A 19,167-nucleotide genomic window follows, 5' to 3' on the forward strand; every position below is an offset into this window, starting at 1 on the left:
TTCTCTGGCAGACCTTATTGACTTAGGAAAACTGTTTAGTATAACTACACACAGAAACATAGGATAAGTATAGTTAGGAATTAAAATACTTAAGTAATTTTTGGTAAATGCTATTGAGATTTTCATTGTTGTAGGCAATAAATTCTAAACTTTAGTTTCATTCAGAGCATGTTTTAAGAACTGTTTTATCTTTACTTTGATATGATATGGCTTTCAAAAAGTATACTATAACTTAACCATTATATTTATGGAAACATGGAAAAAGAAAGTTGGTAGATAACACAAAATTGGAAGACTACTTTTTAAAATAAATATGATTTTTATAAAATACCAAGTTTATAATTATAGCTAGTGATATTTCATTTGAATATTGATAGTTTTCAAACATAATTCCTTGAATAGATGCTTTGAATGTGCTGTTTGATATTAAATAAGTAAAATAACAAATAATGAGTTCTAAGTTTATATGGTCCAACATGTGAATAATCTTTCCTTAGGATATGGTACATAGTTTAGTTTCAGAATTCAATAGAGAATACTTTGTAAAAGGATATTTTTAAATTTATTGTTTGACTTTCTCTAGCTTTGATATATCTTAATTTCTTTGATGCCTAACATTTTATGTTATCATATTCTATAAAATGTTACCTGGGCTGGAGAAATGGCTCAGTGGTTAAGACACTGGCTGTTCTTGCAGAAGACCCTGGTTGGAATCCCAGTACCCACATGGCAGCTAACACCTGTCTTTAACTCCAGTTCCAGGGGATCTGACAGCCTCTTCTGTCCTCCACAGACATTGCATGATACGGGTGTACTTACCTAAATGCAGGCAATACACACATACACATAAAATAAAAATAATAAGTAAAATATTTTTTAAAATGCTATCATACGTGTTTCATGTTTTCTGTGGCTTTTCATACTGCTCACTTTTTATTTGTAGTACCATATGAGTACCTTCTTTTTATGTTTACACTGCATATTTTAAGCTGCTGGTAGCATATGCAAGGTAAGATGACATTTAGCTTTTGGAGCTAGTCTTATTTTAAGTATCAGGATATTCTTTTCTTAAATTGTCTCACATTTCCTATTAAAACAATCTTACCAATATTGAACAAAGAAGTTCTTGGATCTGGCTATAGCAGCAATTGAAATGCATCAAAAAGTGGTGACTACAATACAATTTTATTAATGAATGATCTACATTGGTTCCAGCTGTGTCCATGTGATTAGGCCTTCACCAGGCAACAATGGATATTTCTCTATTGCTTTTATTTGATTTCCAAGAATATGTCATCTGTTACATCAGGCCCTGCCAGTATGCCTCTGTAAAGTGTTTTTTTTCCCCCTCTAAATTTCTGATGCTTAAGTTGAATACCCACACATACTCCTGCTGAAATATTGTTTCTTTTGAATAGAGGCCTAGGTTTGTATGCCTGGTGTTGTATCCCAAATCCCAGAATACAAATTAAAGCAAATGTTTATTAAGTTTACCAGTAAATTTTTTAAAGTGTGGTTGGTTGCTTGGTAATACTAAAGATAGAGTAGTTTTGCTTTTATGTTTTTAATCTTAAAATTTTTTTTAGTGGTATAATGTGTTATATTATTAGGTGGACAAGCTTACAAATTGAAATGGGGATCATCCAGATTGTTCCCTTCCCTGGAACGTATGGTATAGTTCTAAAAGCCTTTTGTAGGATGCCTGTTCATTTTATTGTAAATTTGGGCTTTAATGCACCTAAAAAGATAGCCAAATAAAAATGGGCCTGAGAGGAAGGACTTTGTATCATGTAAGGATTCCAGAAATATTTGTTTCAAAAGAGCAAACAGCAGATGAATCTGAAGTTGAGATGATGTTATAATCATCAAGGGGGAATGCCATTCTTTGGTTATTCTTTTGAGATCATATGAATCATTATAGATTGTCTTTGAAAACTTGTTTTTATGGTTGGTTTGTTTGTTTGAGACAGGGTCTCCCTATAGCTCCAGCTGACCTGGAACTTGCAATGTTATAGACCAGGCTGACCTCAATCTCGTAGAGATTCACCAGCCTCTGCCTTCAGAGTGCTGAGATTGAAGGCATGTGACACCATGCCTGGCTGAATGCCTAGTTTAAATGGATAAATCTTACATTGTCTATCTTACTATACTTACTATCATTTTTTTTTAATTTCTTCAATCTTCTGAAGAAAAGAATATAGCTTTAATTTGTCTTGCAGAGGAAGTCTAAATATATGAACAGTGCTGAGGAATAAAGTATTTTATGCTCATGTAGGTATTTTTTTCTGATCTCAGTGATAATGTAGGGCTAGATAAACTGAGTAATTTCACCCTTTTACCCATTACCCATATTTAGAGAGAGTTGAAACATTTCATCCCTCCCCCAATTTATTATGATTCTGTAATTCTATTTTAGGAAAACAGAGTTAGATATTGATTATTCCACATGCAGATTGTTTTATAAATTTGAATAAGCAATTTCCCTTGACTCCCCCTCTCCTTCTCTAAAAAGTAAGCTTCTGGTAGAGAATATTAGATATTACCCACTGCTTTTTGGCACAGGAGATTTGAAGTTGAAATTCTACCAAATGGGGGAAAGGAAAAGGGAGCCTGTGAAGAATGTGTTTTTTGTTTTGTTTTGTTTTGTTTTTTTACTCTATCATTACCCTCCACCACTGAAAGAGTAACAGAGAGGAACTCAGATGTTTTTGGAATGTGTAATTTTCCTTTGAATGGCCATAGTGAAATATATTTGAATAAAAAAGGCAGAAAAAGTATGTCATATATAGAGTTGATGGTGATTGAAATTAATGACTCCTTTAAGGACTATACCATAAAAATTATTCCAAGGAAATACTTATTTAAAATTTGTTTAAGAGGAATATACATAAAGAATGGTTATTACTTCATAGACATTTCCAGAGATAAGACATTGATGAACTATTATAATAATATGATAATGCTAGTGGTTAAGTTGCACACAAAATATTTGTTGGGATATGCTTTTTTTCAAGCTTGAAAAGATTTAAAAACTGAATTGCTGCTTTCAAGTGTATATGTGAGCGAGCCTTCTCTGGTTTGCTGCTTTATAAAACTCATGGAATTGAAAACCGTATCTTACACTTTCAAGTGCTTGTTCTCTCTATTCCCCTTCACCATCTCTTATTATTTGTATGTGTATGTTGTTACATACATGAATGTTATGTTCCATGATTTTTAGGTTTTGTGAATTGAAGGCTCCAATTAGGGAAAGAAAGAAAAATCTTGTAATACGTTTTCAACAAATAGATCCCCATGTTGGGATTTGACCATGTTTATTAAAGTAGTCCAGGTCACGGAAAATTGTAAATTCTTTGAATATAAATTAGAAATGTTTTTATTTAGGAAGGTTTAGCTCATTCTTAGATCAAGACAGAAAGAGCCTTCGATAGACTAACTCAAAATTAATCTCTTCTTTATTGTTGCTTTTTGTTCTTTTGAGACAGGGTCTCCATCTCACAGAGGTCTCTAGCCATTGCTCCTGAGTGCTGGGATTAAAAACATGCACTGACACTTCCTGATTGTTGCTCTCTTTTAATGTTAAAAAGTCCTCTGGTGCCAGTAGAAAAAAATCTTTTATAGCAACAACTTAAGTGTTTTATCTGTTTCATAGTGTAAGACCTCAAAGCAGTCATGTCATAATTAACTGACAGCATCAGGAGTTCAGGTAACCTCTTCTTTTTCCATGAATCTTAGCATTCATTTTGCCTTTATTTCATTGGTGACTTTCCCATCTATGAAAATTGTGTTAACTTTCAAGCAGGAAGAGTGACAAAGCAGAAGCTGGAAAGCTTTTTCATTTGAGATTTCTTCTTTTCTTTTAGAAAGAGTCATGCTCCTAGAGATTTGTGACACAAGGTATTTTTACATAATAATGTTGAGAATGAGAAAAATAGTATTTTAACTTTGCAGTCTTTATTTTGGAGGAAGGCAGGGAAAATGAGAATTGAAATAATTATTAAATGAACCATGCTAAAGTTATCTGATGTTTTTGTTTTACTTCTTCAGTTCTTTTGAATGGTGGGCTGTTTGTATCTTTGAACTCTGGCTACTTGTTTTATATAGATACTTTCTGTTCGTTCTTTCTTGAATACCCAGTGTTGGTGTTATAATGTAATATTTCTTTGTTTGAGGACTGTAACTGTAACTGAGTAAATTGATGCTTTTAGCACAGTGATTAGATGACAACTTTCAATAATAACCTTTTGAATAAATTAGTGAATAAGAACTATATTAGTTAATATTATTCCTATAAATCTCTTACACATTTAGAAGATATGGAAATATTTTTAATTTGTGAAGTGTCACAATAAATTTAGAGATTTTTTAAAATATCAAGGACCTCTTGCATTTATCTTTGTCACATAACTTCCTAATGGATTCATAAAGAAGCATCTGTTCACCCCAGATAGGGGCAGAACAAAGACATAATTCCATCTGAGTCCAGCTTGGTAAACTAAAGAATTATCAGGATTCTCGGCTAAAGCTGAGACAATGGCTTCCTTAGATGTAATAATAAATAAAAATTGTTTTTAAAGATTTGTTTTTATTTTATATTTATGAATGTTTGCCTGCATATAAATACGTAAGTGTAACCTATATTCCTGGTGCCTCTGGAGGCCACAAAAAGTCATTGGATCTCCTGGAACAGGAGTTACAGATGGTTGTGAGCCCCAGTGTGGGTGCTGGGAACTGATCCAGAGTCATCTGCAAGAGTAGCATATGCTCTTAACCACTGAAGTATCTTTGCAGCTTCTATTTTTATTATATCTAATAGAATATTTTTTATTCATTCTTGGTCAATTTGATGCACGTAAATAGTGCATCTTGATCATATCCTCCCCCAATTTATAACTCCTACTCCCTCAGGCACCCCCAACACCATGTCCTCCTCCCCTCTTCCTTTCCTTTCCTTTCCTTTCCTTTCCTTTCCTTTCCTTTCCTTTCCTTTTTCCTTTTTCCTTTTTCCTTTTTCCTTTTTCCTTTTTCCTTTTTCCTTACCTTCCCCTTCCCCTTTCCCTTTCCCTTTCCCTTTTTTTCTTTGTAACTCACTGAGTCTGATTAGTACTGCCTATTGGAATGTTGACTTTATCTTGTACAGGACTTGTGTAGGCAACTATTGCAGGAGTGAGTTCATGAGTGTAATGGCCGTGCCATGTTCAGTACTGGTCTGCATCCTCTAGCTCATACATTCTTTGAGCTTTTTTTTTTTTTTCTGCCATGTTCTCTGATACTTGAGGTGGTAGGGGAAGATTTAATATAGATTTCCCATTTAGGACTGAACCATAGTCACTTATTCTCACCACTTTTACCAGTTATGAGTCTCTACATTAATTACAAACCACTGCAAAGAGAAGCTTCTCTCTCCAAGGTTGAGGGCAACCTGTCTAAAATTAAATATTTACAAGGCAGTTTGACAGCATGTCCATTTTGCAAGACAACAGTAGTAGGTTTCCCCATAGAGCCTATAATTTCTGAGTTGTGGATTTTTGACCAGATTTACAGTACCTTTATTCCCTTCTCTTATGAGGCCCTAAATTCAATCCAGAAGTGGTTGGTTATTACCCTGTACCTTTATGCTAATATTGCTCCAGTAGGCACATAGTGCCTGGCAGGTACTCACCTGTAGCATGTAGCATGCTGGAGTCATCACTAGATAATGCTATTAATGGCTTTTCTATTTCAATGGCCTGCTTAGCACCTTCTGGCACTATGAAAGGAAAACATGGAGGACGTTTTCAGGTCAGACTTGTTGTTTATTGCATTTATTATGTTGACGTATGTTCCTTGTATCCCTAGTTTCTTCATGACTTTTATCCTGGTTGGGTGTTGGAATTTTCAAAGACCTTTCCTAAAAGCATCCATTGAAATGATAAGGTGGTTTCTGTCCTTAAGTCTGTTTATGTTGTAGATTACATTTCTGGATTTATGTATGTTGGGCCATCTCTGTTATCTCTGGAATGAAGTGAATTCACTGTGGTGGATAATATTTTTTTTATGGATTCTTGAATTTGATTTGTAAGTATTTTATTGAGAATTTTTGCATCTGTGTTCATCAGGGAGATTTGTTCTATAATTTTCCTATTTTGCTGTGTTTTTGTCTGTTTTAGGTATCAGTGTATGGCTGACTTGGATAAAAGAATTTGAAAGCTTTTCTACTTTTTCTATTTTCATGAAATAGTTTGAAAAGCATTGATTTTAGTTCTTTAAATAAGGGTCTGATAAAATTCTGTAGTGAATCCATCTGGGCCTGGACTTTTCATAGTTGGAGGTTTTTAAAAATTGGTGTTTCAAGCCCATTGCTTTTGATGGATGTGTTTAAATTTTTTATGGGTTCTTTTAACTTTGGTAATCATATGAATTAAACAGTTCATCAATTTCTTTCTGGTTTTCCAACTTGATGGAATATAGAATTTGGGAATATGTCCCTGTGATCTGGGTTGTATTGGTTTCTGTTGTAATGTCTCCTTTTCCATGGCTACTTGTATTAGTTTGGGCCTTCTCCATTAGTTAGTTTGGTTAAAGATTTCTCAATCTTTTTCATCCTTTCAAAGAACAAACTCCTCATTTCATTGATTCTTTTGCAGTTCTTTTTAAATTCTATTTTTCTAAACCGTTAATTTCTACTGTGATTTAAAAAAAAATTTTTTTTTTGACAGGGTCTTCCTAGTTCCAGCTGGCTGGGAACTCACTGTATGTAGATCAGACTGGCCTTGATTTCACAGAGATATGCCTGCCTGTGCTGGGTTTAAAGGTGTGCACCATGCCTGGTGTTCTGCTGCGATGTTGATTCTTTCCCATGGTCTACTGTTTTTGGGTGTTGTTCTTGGTTATCTAAGGTCTTTTTTTAAAAATAAATAATTTATTGAGAATTTCATAAATGTATATAAGGTGTTTTGATCAAATCCATGCCCACTCCCTCCCCTCCAACTCCTCCCATATCTCCCCATCACTTTTTTCTGATAACTTCATCTACTATTTCTTCTTTGATGGATTGATATATTTTTATGTGGCTTTTGGATACTCTAACATTACCCCCTCTGAAGAGGTAACCCTAAAATCTTTTAAGGATTAGATACAAGCTCCCAAATACTTTGGACATTTTGGCCTTTGGAACAGAGTGTGTTCCTAAGAGGCCCAAGGACATTTTGACTTTTAGCCAAGAAACTGGCTACATTTCTTTGTCTTTTTACTGTTTTTATTGCCTAGCCAATTCCTACCTCCTATTCTTAACACACCATCCTCTGAAGAGGTTACCCAAATTGCCTAAATCACTGATAGGGAATCGGGATGCAGACTGCTCTGTCTTCTTCCATGCTGAACAGGGACACAGGGTGAGGCAATTGGGGTACCCCTTCACTGGGCCTATCTAAAAGACTCCTAAATTGCATAACTCTTATCTGTAGGGGGAAAAGAAAGTCCTTGAATCATGAATAGGAGGTGTGAAGGAGAAGTAAAGGCAAGAGGAATTAGCATTACAAGTTCTACACAGAGAACTAGAAAAAAGTCAGAACAGAGCAATTTTCAAATGTTCATATGAGACTCCATTGGAATTTCTTGACAAGGGCTTCCAAAAGCATCCCTCTATTGGGCTCTTCCTCATTTTTTGTTTGTCTTCCAAGGCTGGACTCTAGAGCAAGGGATTCAGGATTTGCTTTCAGGTATTTTGATAGCCGTTGGAGTGTTTAGAATCAGAGTCAGTTCCCTCTTAAAGGTTCTAAATAGGGGGAGAAAACAAATTTATCCATCATTTTAGAACAGTAGCTGGTTGTCTCCCTTAGCTACAGGTGGGCACTACAGTATTGGAGACCAAGATTTGAAGTCTTACATCTGAGCAGCACTATCTGATTACGAACAAAATCACCAATGAGAAATAATAGCCAAAACAACTTTTTTTAAAAAAATATACTTAAGCCTAATGTCTGGGAAGTGTAATCCCTTGAACGCTTAAAGAAATACACTGATGATGTTACTCTTTGGTTATACTTTCTTTTTGGGTGTTTAAGACCATACGTTGTCCCAAATAAATCAATTTAGTTTTACACTTAAGGTCATTTGAGGATCTGTTCCTCAGAGGTCACATGGGCTTTGGAGGAGTCCCTGGCTCCTTTCTTTTACCAGTTCCGCCTCTGTGAAGATAAGTCAAAGGTCCTGCTCAACCATGTCTGGCTTCACTTGGAAGCACGAATGAGATGTTTCCTCTGAGTTCACCTTCCTCTTTGTAGAATGGACACTGATTCAAGTCCATCTCATGGGGTCTCCATGTCCTTCCTGAACAAGAGGACATGTGACTCACCACAGTTATAAGACATTTTGAGAGATGTTCCATAGTCCCCTGGAACTTAGTTGACCTTGAAGGGCAAGGGGCAAAAACTGTCCTTTAAGTCCTTTGAGTCCCTCTGACCACATTAGTATAGGCCTCAAACTATGGCTGGTAAACAGCCAATAAGGTTAGTTCACCAGTCTGGTACTTTTGTTTTTTGCTTTTTTTTTTTTTATTACAGTTTATTTTAAAATATTTTTTAAATTATTTACAATTAAGAGCATGGGAATATACAAATCAAGTATACATATATATATATATATATATATATGTTTATGTGGTTCTGTATATGCCACAGTACACATGTGGAGGTCAGAGAGTCACTTGATTCTCTCCTTTGTCATGTAGGTTCCAGGAATTAAACTCAGGTCGTCAGGTTTGGCAGCAGGCACCTTTGCCCACTGGGCCATCTCACCCACCTCTCCTGGCTGGAACTTGCTATGTAGACCAGGCTGGACTTGAACTCACAGAGATCTGTCTGCCTCTGTCACCCAAGTGCTGGGATTAAAGGCATACGCCACCACGCCTGGCCAGAAAAAACTCATTTTTAGTGCTAGTAACAGATAGATGTTTGCACATGCATCTCTAATCTCTATGTATCTGATTATTACTAGTCACAGTCGGCTACTTTCTTAGATCCACCTGAGCATGGATATAAAATCATTAGGTAGATTTCAATGGTAATGTGTTATACCTCTGCTAATTAACATGGAGCAAATTTTTATGGTTCTTCATCAAATATAACTCCCTTTTTTTTGTTTATTGACTTTTTTGTGTGTATTTCATACAGAACATCCCAAACAATCTTATTCAGCTATATACCCACATTCCTAATGGCACCCTCCCATAGTCTGCCCCCCCCCAATCCCATATACTCTGTAATCCCTCTTACTGTCCACTGTGTTGTTGGCAACCCCAGCTGTTGTCCAGTGCTTGTCCATCTGCTGAATATAGTCAGCTTATCTAGAGTTCCATGTTTTATGAAGATCAGCTCTTCCTCATCTAGCAGCAATCAGTTCCCAGGGTTCCTTTAGATAAGATTGGGGTCTGCTGTTCATTTTCTCAGTTCTGTGCTGGGTTATTGTCTGGGAGTCTCTTGGGCCACCCTGGCCAACAACTCAGAGGAAGGTATCTTCTGCCTGGCATTGTTTCTTGTTTTGTAGCTTTTAGCTATACACATGAACTCTTAAAGAATTATATTGATCCCTTTAATCTTTGGTTATACTTTCTTTTTAGGTATTTAAGACCATACAGTTGGCCCAGATAAACCAATTTATTTTTACTCTTAAGGCTCTTTGAGGATCTGTTCCTCCGGGGTCACATGGGCTTGAGAGGAGTCCCTGGCTCCTTTATTTTACCAGTTCCATCTATGTGAAGGTAAGTCAAAGGTCCTGCTCAACAGTGGCTGGCTTCAGTTGGAAGCATGGAGGAAATGTTTCCTCTGTGTTGATCTTCCTCTTTGTGCACTGGACACTGGTTCAAGTCCATCTGGTGGGGTCTCCATGCCCTCCTTGATCCAGAGGATGGGTGAAGCACCACAGTTGCAGGACATTTTGAGAGATGCTCCTAGTCCCCTGGAGCTTATTTGACCTTGGATGGCAAGGAACAAAAACTATCCTTTATGTCCTTCTAGCCAAATTAGTATAGGCCTCAAAATATGGCTGTTAGATATCCAAGGTTAGTTCCACCAGTCTGGTACTTTTAATTACCATGTACTATGTAGATAAAGCTTGGGTAAAGACCAGATATTCTCAGATAAACCTTGCCTAGACTTGTATTATATCCATTGAGCTAGTTGTGTGTATAATTTGCCCATAGGTTGTTCTGTTAATATAGTTCCCTCTGGTTTTTTAAAAAACTTACCTAGGCATTATTTATCTCTTGCATTGTCTAACTCTTCCACCGTGGTTTCCCCATTTAAAATGCCCCCATTTTTCCCATTTCTTCCTTAATAATACCCTTCTCTTGTGGTCCCACCTCTTTTGAACTCCTCCTTTCCCTTTGTCCCAAAGATTCCTTTCTAAGCCTCCCTCTCCCCTCCCCTTAAAATAATCCCATTTTAATCCATATCTCCCTTATTAACACCTGCTTCCTACTGTTCTTCTCTTTCATATTCTTTTACCGCCACGGTTCCCTTTCATTATCCTGGTTCCTGTAGTTATGTCTGGATACATTCTCACTTTTAAGGATTTGACGCTAGGATCCATATATGAGGGAGAACATACCTCGTTCCCCCCCCCATTCTTTTGTGTTACTTCACTTACAGTTTCTAGTTCCACTGATTTTCCTGCAAATTTGATGAATTCCTCTTTCTTTACTGCTGAGTAAAACTCCGTTGTATAAATGAACCACAGTTTTCATTATCCACTCGTCAGTTGAGGGACACTTAGGTTGCTTCCATCTCTTAGCTATTGTGAAAAGAGCAGCAACAAACATGGATGTACAAGTGTCTGCAACAGGACGAGTTCTTTGGGTATATGCAAAGGAGTGGTATAACTGGGTCAAATGGTAGGTTTATTTGTAGTTTTTTTTTTAAGACTTCTCCACACTGCTTTCCATAAGGGTTGAACATGTTTGCAGCCCCACCAGCAGTGGATGAGTGTTCCCCTTTCCCCACATCCTCTCCAGCATTTGGTATCTTTTGTTCTCTTGATCTTAGCCAGTCTGTCTGGGATCAGATGCAATCTTAAAGTGGTTTTAATTTGCATTTCCCTAATTCCTAATGACATTGAGCACCTTTTAAGATGCTTCTTAGCTATCTTTATTTCTTCTTTTGAGAACTCTCTTCAGCTCTTTAGCCCATCTTTTAACTGGGTTACTTTTTGTCTTGATTCTTTGTTTTTTGAGTTCATTATATGTTCTGGATGCTAAACCTCTGTCAGATACGTTGCTGGTGAAGATTTCCTCCCATTCTGAGGGTTTTTTCTTCACTTTCTTAGTTGCTTCTTTTGATGTACAGAAGCTTTTTCGTTTAATGAGGTCCCATTTGTTGATTCTTGACCTTGTTTCCTGAGCAATTGATGTCTGGTTTAGAAAATCATTTCCTGCACCTGTATCTTGTAGGTTATTCTCAATGTTTTCTTCTAACAATTTTCAGAGTTTTGGGCTTCAGATTGAGGTCTTTGATCCATTTGGAGTTGATTTTTGTGCAAGATGAAAGTTTGGGGTTTAGCTTCAGTCTTCTACAGGTGGAGATCCAGTTTTGCCAGCACCATTTGCTGAACATGCTGTCTTTCCTCCAGTGAATGTTCTTGGCCTCTTTGTGAAATATCATGTGGCAAAATTTGCATGTACTCATATTTGGGTCTTCAATTTTGTTCCATTTATCTAGTGGCCTATTTTTGTGCTAGTATCATGTTCTTTTTATGACTATTGCTCTGTAATACGGTTTAAAGTGTGGTATAGTAATCTCCCCAGCATTGCTCTTAGTGCTTAGGGTTTCTTTTGTCTATCCAAGGTCTTTTTTGCTTCCATATGAATCTCAGGATGGTATTTTCCAACTCTGTGAAGAATGTCATGGGGAGTTTGACATTGCATTGAATCTATAAATGGCTTTTAGTAGGATGGTCATCTTCACAATATTAATTCTTCCAATCCATGAGCATGGGAGGTCCTTCCATCTTCTGATGTCTTCCTCAATCTCTTTGAAGATTTAAAATTTTCATTGTAGAGGTCTGCAATGTCTTTGGTCAGGTTTATTCTGAGATATTTTATTTTATTTTTTTACAGCTGTTGTGAAACGGAGTGTTTCCATGTACTCTTTGATTGCTTTTTATTGGTATATAGAAAGGCTACAGACTTTTGTAGATTAATTTTGTAACCTGCCACTTTAGTGAACATGTTATTCATTTCTAGGAGTTTTCTGGTGCCATTTTTGGCATCTCTTAGGTATAATAAATATCATCTGCAAAAAGGGATAATTTGATCTCTTCTTTTCCACTTATTACTTCTTTAGTTTCCTTCTCTTGTCTTATTGCTCTTGTAAGAATTTCAAGCACTGTGTAAAAAAGGAGTGGAGATTGGGGACAACCTTGCCTCGTTCCTGATTTTAATGGGAATGCTTCCCATTTTTCTCCATTTAGAATGATGTTGGCTGTGGGATTGTTGTATATGGCTTTAATCATGTTGAGGTATGCTCCCTCCAGTACAAGTCCCTCTAGGACTTTGAACATAAATGCATGTTGAATTTTGTCAAAGGCCTTCTCTGCATTCTATTGAGATGACCCTGTGGTTCTTGTCATTGAGTCCATTTATATGATTTATGATGTTTATTGACTTACGTGTATTGAACCATCCCTGCATCTCTGGAATAAGCTGACTTGATCATGGTGAATGATCTTTTTGATGTGTGTCTGTATGTGGTTTGCAATATTTTGTTGAGAATTTTTACACCTATGTTCATTATGGATAATGGTATATAGTTTTGGTTTTTGGTTATGTGTTTACCTGGCTTTGGTATTAGAATGATGCTGGCTTCATAGAAAGAATTTGGGAGTTCTCCCTCCATTTCTATCTTTTTGAATAAATTAAGTAGTATTGGATGTAGATCTTCTTTAAATGTCTGGTAGAATTCTGCTGTAAATCCATTTGGTCCTGGGCTTTTTTTAGCTGAGAGGTTTTGTATTACTGTTTCAATTTTGTTATGTCTTATCAGTCTGTTTAAGCCGTTAATCTGTTCTTGGCTTAGTTTTTTTTGGTTCCTAAGCTTTTAGATACCTATCCATTTCTTTTAGATTTTCAAATTTAGTATCCTATAGGTTTTATGGAAGGGATAGGATGGTTCTAGGCTGGCATTTTGGGAGTACTCTAGCAGGATGAGAGGGACTTAGTTCCCAGGAAGGCTGATGGGGATGGGACAGGTCCTTTCTAACTAGCGAATTAGGGTACATGTGAGCCATGGAGCTGGGCAAATGGGGCTGGTCCCAAAGCAGTGGGATGGTGACCCAATGTACATGATCTGGCTTACTCAAGGGACTGAGACTAGTCAGGTGCTGTCTGACAGAAACAGCAGCAAGGGACCTAGGCAAGGAGGTCAGATGTGAAGTGATTGACTGGTTCTAACTAGCTAAGTAGCATAGATGTGAATCCTGGAGCTAGATGAATGGGTCTGGTCTCAATGCAGGGGATGGTGAACTAGAATTGCTATTTTGAATTAATTGTTTTATGTGTCTTCTAATTTGTTTTCCTCAGGGGTCATTACTATGGGAGTACTTTTTTTTTCTTTTTTTTTTTGAGAATACATATTGGTTTTGTGTGTGTGTGTGTGTGTGTGTGTGTGCGCGTGCGCACGCATACGCATGCATGTGTATGCACACACGTGCTTTTGAAATGACACCTGGGCTTCTGGAATTAAGTTGTTAGTTGGGTCTTTTGGTATGGATAACTGTTTCACCTTTCTTGAGTGGTGTTCTTCATTTGCTGTTAACTCAACTTGGCAGGGTTTGGGTTGAGTGTTGCTTGAGTTTTAGTGTTGAGGCCTCTTAGTGGTAATATGTGATTTGAGGTATCAGAAGTGGCTCTAGCTTATAGAGCAAGGTACAGTTTCTAACCACTCACATCAGCAGATGAACCCTCTGTAGAGCTAGGTATTTCTCACTGCAGTTCCTCAGATGTTGAGTTTGGGCTGCCAGTGAGTGGAAGGTGAGGGTACAGTGGGGTGCTCGGGTTTTCAGCTGAAAGTGTCTCAGTGGGTAGGGGAATAGAGGCTTCCCTTGCAGTGTCCCGGAGGTTGGGCTGTGATACCTGTGAGATATGCAAATGGATTAACTTGTAGATTCTCAGGTGTCTGGGTCTCAGGGGTCATAGTTACCTAAGGGAAGTTAGGTGCACAGATCCCAAAATGGTAGGGGCTTAGTTCTGCCACTTTCTGTTTTCTGTAATTAGTATAATATCTAATACCTAACTTATAGACAAACAGTGAATATTTGCCATGTGAGTTGCATTTTCTCATTTATCTTTTATTTTCTGTGGCTGGAGAAGTATTTATACATTAAAAGTGTGTGGTATTCACTGCTGTCTATAGTGATTTAGGATTTACTTGAATCGCTGAATGTCATGGTTATGCTTGAACAATTAGCTTTGTGATGGTGTTACAAATTTCATTCTGGGGATACCTGATTTTTCTTTTTTTTTCTTCACACAATGAGGAGTTATTCTAGCTCTTTGATGAATGTTCAGAATATGCTAATGGAATATTGTTTAGAAGTCACTTTGCTGGGTTTTGTGTAGACATAAACATGAATTATTTGAACTTCATCAGCAAGTTGTTCTTTAACTGGAGAACCTCCTGCTCTACCCGCTTGAGTGCTGAGATTATAGGTATTTGCCAACATGCCAAACTCAAGTGTCTTGTTCCATGCTTATTCCATAGAACAAATTGTAGGTTTTTGAGCAGAAGACTGATAATTGTGAGTTTCAGAAGAAGAACTGAAGAGAGATTAAATGTAGTTGTAAATAGGAAGATCATTTAACAGGCTGATGTGTTAAGATAATGGGTTAGGCTAGAGAATGGAAAGGCCTGATAGCAGAGGAGCCCATGGGGCAGCCAAAAGCCCTGTGACATGTTGGTTTGCTTAGAGTTGTACAGCAGTGTCCTGATTCTCAAGTCAATCTCAAATTCTGAGTCTTTCATCCACCTATGTTATTTATGTAAACTATAGATTGTGTTTGTTTCCCTTCTCTGTACTCAAGAGATCAAGTACTTAGCCTGAATTCTCTAAGAAAGTAAAAGGAGGAAAGGGTTGAATGTCTGTTGTGTGAGCCATTGGTCTCTGTCATGTTTTCTTAACTGTATTTTCTGGAATCTAGATTCATTATTTTGTAGAGTTTACCATTGGTCATTCTTTGAGACCTAGCTGAAATGTATTAATGAAATTTATCATTCTCTATTGTAATTATATACAAGCCTGATGACAGAGACTATATTTGAGTTATCAAGGTATCACAAAACAGCGTAATTTTTAGAACACAGTCATGCCACACAGTCTTACACAAAATATCTGTCCCATTCTAACCTTCGGTAGCCACTGTCTTAGAGCACTTTGTTATTTTTCTTTATAAGTATTCCTGTATCACAGATTTATCCGATGATTCCCTTTTTTACTGTAGTTAAGAAAGTGCTTGTGATAAGAGAACCCTTTGTGTTGTTGCCTAATTTATTCACAAACAACTGGAAAAAGTGGGCATAGTTTGTACAAAATATACTTACTGAGAAGAGCAGTGGTAAAGATCAGTTGAGAAAGATGGGAAGTATTCCTGGGTAGGTTGCTATATGTCGATGGAAGCTGTGGTGGTGTTAGTTTTAAGATCAAATAATTAATATTGCTCCCAGAAAATAAAAGTAAATTCTGTTTTCTGTAGATTGTGCCCATGAAATCTAGTCATGCATTAGTATATTTTTAAAAATATTTATGTGAATGTTAAGAATGTTCAGTCAGAAAACACCTTTATTATCCATGCCAGCCTAATTTTCAAGGCAGGAAAATCTAAGACTGTCATTTCAGTCAGCAACTTATTTTCATTCATGAATGTAATGCTTTGATTATTCCAGTTGATTATGAAGATTGTTTTGCAGAAAAATAATCTTCATTTTCATGCATTGTGCATTTGCCTCTAGTATGGACAAAAACTAGAGAGAAACATCAGAAAGATTTGCTCTAACAGGTATGAACTGTTGCAGAACTGATTCTTTTCACAAGTGTATCAGAAGAAGGGTCAGCCACACCCAGCATAAAAGGTCAGTTTTGGGATACTGAACACATTAAAGGTGACCCGATTTTAAAAATAATTTTATTTGTATACTGAAAGTTTGTCATGAGCTCAAGCCCCCCCCCCTTTTTTATTGTTATCTTATGGAAAATCCTCTTGTATATTTTCTGGAAATCTGAAATGTGCAATTTGGCAGTAAAAACTTGGTTATCAAGTCAATATTATTATATAGCTTTTACTGTCATAAGATTTCTCCTTTGGAAACATTTAAAACCTCATCTTTTTTTTTTCTCACTATAAACTTCATCTGTCAGTTTTCTAGAAGGTCAGAGTACTAATGTTGAGGTGGCCTGCTCAGAAATAGAGCTATCAAAGTGGTGATAAAGTTAAAATGTCACATGGTACCTTCTAAAGATCAGAATTTCTTTTCCTAATTTAGTTCATGTTTACTTTCTGATATCAAAAGTTGTATATTGGTAAGTACATTTTTAATGCCCCCTTGAATACATGAATTGTATTTGACTTTAATTTTATAGTTAATATGCTTTATGTTTATTAGTATTTTCATGTTTTCTGGAAGTTACTTCTTAATTACCTATAAACTTTTAGTAAGAAGTTATTTTCTTTCCAGATTTTAGGTTATGTTTTTCAGAATAAATGGTTTTAAAAATGAAGGATGAAATGCTTGCATTGAAAAACAGTTCTTGGAACAAAATTATCTCCTATTCATTTTCAAAATGAAATATACTGTTTATTAGAATTTGTAGATTACATTAGAGATATTTGCTAAATCTTAGTAGTAGGTGATGCTTATTGAATATATACATATGATGTGCACATATATATCTATATATATGAAAATCTGAGTAGTCATGAAGCAGTCTTAAGATTGCAAGACTATTTCTATTAAGTATCCATCTAGTTCTTTCTTGACTTGTTTAACACATATAGATGATTATGCAATAACATTTTCTGCTTTCTTAATCCAAGACACTTTGGAAATTAAGTGTGAAACTAGAAGTTTCTTTCCAGTTTTATTCATCTTAATTGAATATATCCCCTTATTTGAAGACCCATGCTTTGTTACTTAAAGAATAAATTAATTTCAACATTTTACTTGGACTTTCAAACTGTGTTCTGTAATTCCTTGTGTTCCTGTCCAAAATCATTAAGTATCAATACTTTATTTTCTAATGCACTTTGTCACAGTACAGCTATAGATTCCATATATGCAAATAAAGATTTTGATCTGTTTATACTTTTTTTTTTCTCAAAGGGAAAATGGAGTCCCCAAACATTTTTATTTTTCATTTTCACTCTTTTGATCTTTCTGTGTACATTATTTGAAAGTTTATACTTTTTAATAATGCAAGTTCATTTTAAAATTTATTGAGAATTACTTTTATCTATTAGACAAGCAGTATTTGCAAAACCAAATTATAGTGTTGTGAATTGCTATAGCACCGTGAGTTTTAACCCTTGATGATTACTTTTTAAAATAAGTTTCTTTATAGTGATAGTAGTTATAATAATTTGAAAACTACTTGCAGGCTTCTGGAGGGGATTAACCCTTCAGTAATTTGGAAGTAGTGTGTTACAATTTGGCTTCTTTTCCCTGAAGGCTGCAACAACTCTCTCTCTCTCTCTCTCTGTCTCTCTGTCTCTCTGTCTCTCTCTCTCTATACACACACACACATACGCATGCATGCCCCCCCCCCCCCCCTATTTAGTGAAAATAACTTTAGGAATCAAGGATCCAAATGAAACACAAAGGCAGGGTTAGGGAATGATAATTCTACAGCAGATGGTTATTTTTTTTCTGTGGGTGTGAGCAACTTGCTCTCTTTCTTTTTTATGGTATGTACTATTTCATCATACATTTTTCATATATTCACTGCATGTAGCAGTGGAAACATTTCCCAGGTACACTTAACATACCACATCATGGTTTTCTGCCGCTAATCGTTTAATCATAAAATCTCTATTCTTGAATATTTTGATTATCTTTAATTTGGAAAAGGAGTTTAATAAAGATTCTTAATAACATTGTAGTTTATTCTTTAAAAATTTTTTCTAAGTCCATTTTTACAACTTTGTTTTACTGTACTTATTGTAGAAAAACTGCATATACAGAAGAATTTAAAGAAAGTAAAAATAAGTCAGTGTCCCTCCCACAAAACAGTAATGAGATTATCTAACTTCCTTCTAGTCTTTTTGTACATTTACATAACATTTTAAAACTAAAACTAATCCTGTAAAATGTTTATGCTTTTTTTTCCATTTCACATTATAGAGTGTCCATTTCTTTATGTGCAAACATGATCTTCAGTTGATTGCTTTGCAGTCTAATTATAACGGAAACATAATTTACCTGTAATTCTCAGATTCAGATTGTTTTGAACATTTGCTACAAATCACATTATTAAACATATTTCTCCACACTTGACTCTTTGTATGTATCTCTCATACCTATTTAAAGAGAAACTTCTAGGAGTAGCAAAGTGCATAAATTAAAAACTTTACCAAACTGCCCTCCAGAAAGATTGTACCAACTACAATCATAGGACACAACTCAAACTATATATAATTATACTTAGTTTTCATGTTTTTGTTGTTAATAGGATATTGTAATATTTCAAAGCTAATCTTATCAGTAATGAAGGTAGCATCATTTGCTCTACATTTAAAATTAAAGACTATTTTTATTTACTTTGCAGATGCCTGAAATATTGCCATCATCTGTTGCTTCCTTGTAACTTGTATGTACTCTGGGAAGGGGCACTATAATGCATTTGGCAAGCATATATTGTGAGAAATGTCAAGGAGTCTATCTGATGTTTTAAATTTATTTATTACAAGTATAATTTCAGAGGAAGGAAGAGAAAGGAGCATTGGAAAATTGAACTATCAGTGTTAAGAAAATAGAGACTACTTCAATTCTGCTAATATCACTTGAGCAACTCTTATAGAAAATACAGGATATTACAAAATTGGTTTTAGGAGTTTAAATAATTTCTCCGAAATTACTCAGGTTGTTTGTGAATGTTAATTCAATAGGGTATTCATAGACTCATATATGGTACATATATATATATATG

General features: G+C 35.7%; 1 protein-coding gene across 10 annotated transcripts in view; it reads left to right on the forward strand.

The window, feature by feature from the left end:
* Window positions 1–19,167, forward strand: part of Gtdc1 (glycosyltransferase like domain containing 1) — a 447,396-nt gene that overhangs the window by 120,403 nt on the left and 307,826 nt on the right. The gene's annotated exons all lie outside the window — the stretch shown is intronic.

This window comes from Nannospalax galili, unplaced genomic scaffold (assembly GCF_000622305.1).
Source record: "Nannospalax galili isolate Female #2095 unplaced genomic scaffold, S.galili_v1.0 scaffold87, whole genome shotgun sequence".
NCBI lineage: Eukaryota > Metazoa > Chordata > Mammalia > Rodentia > Spalacidae > Nannospalax > Nannospalax galili.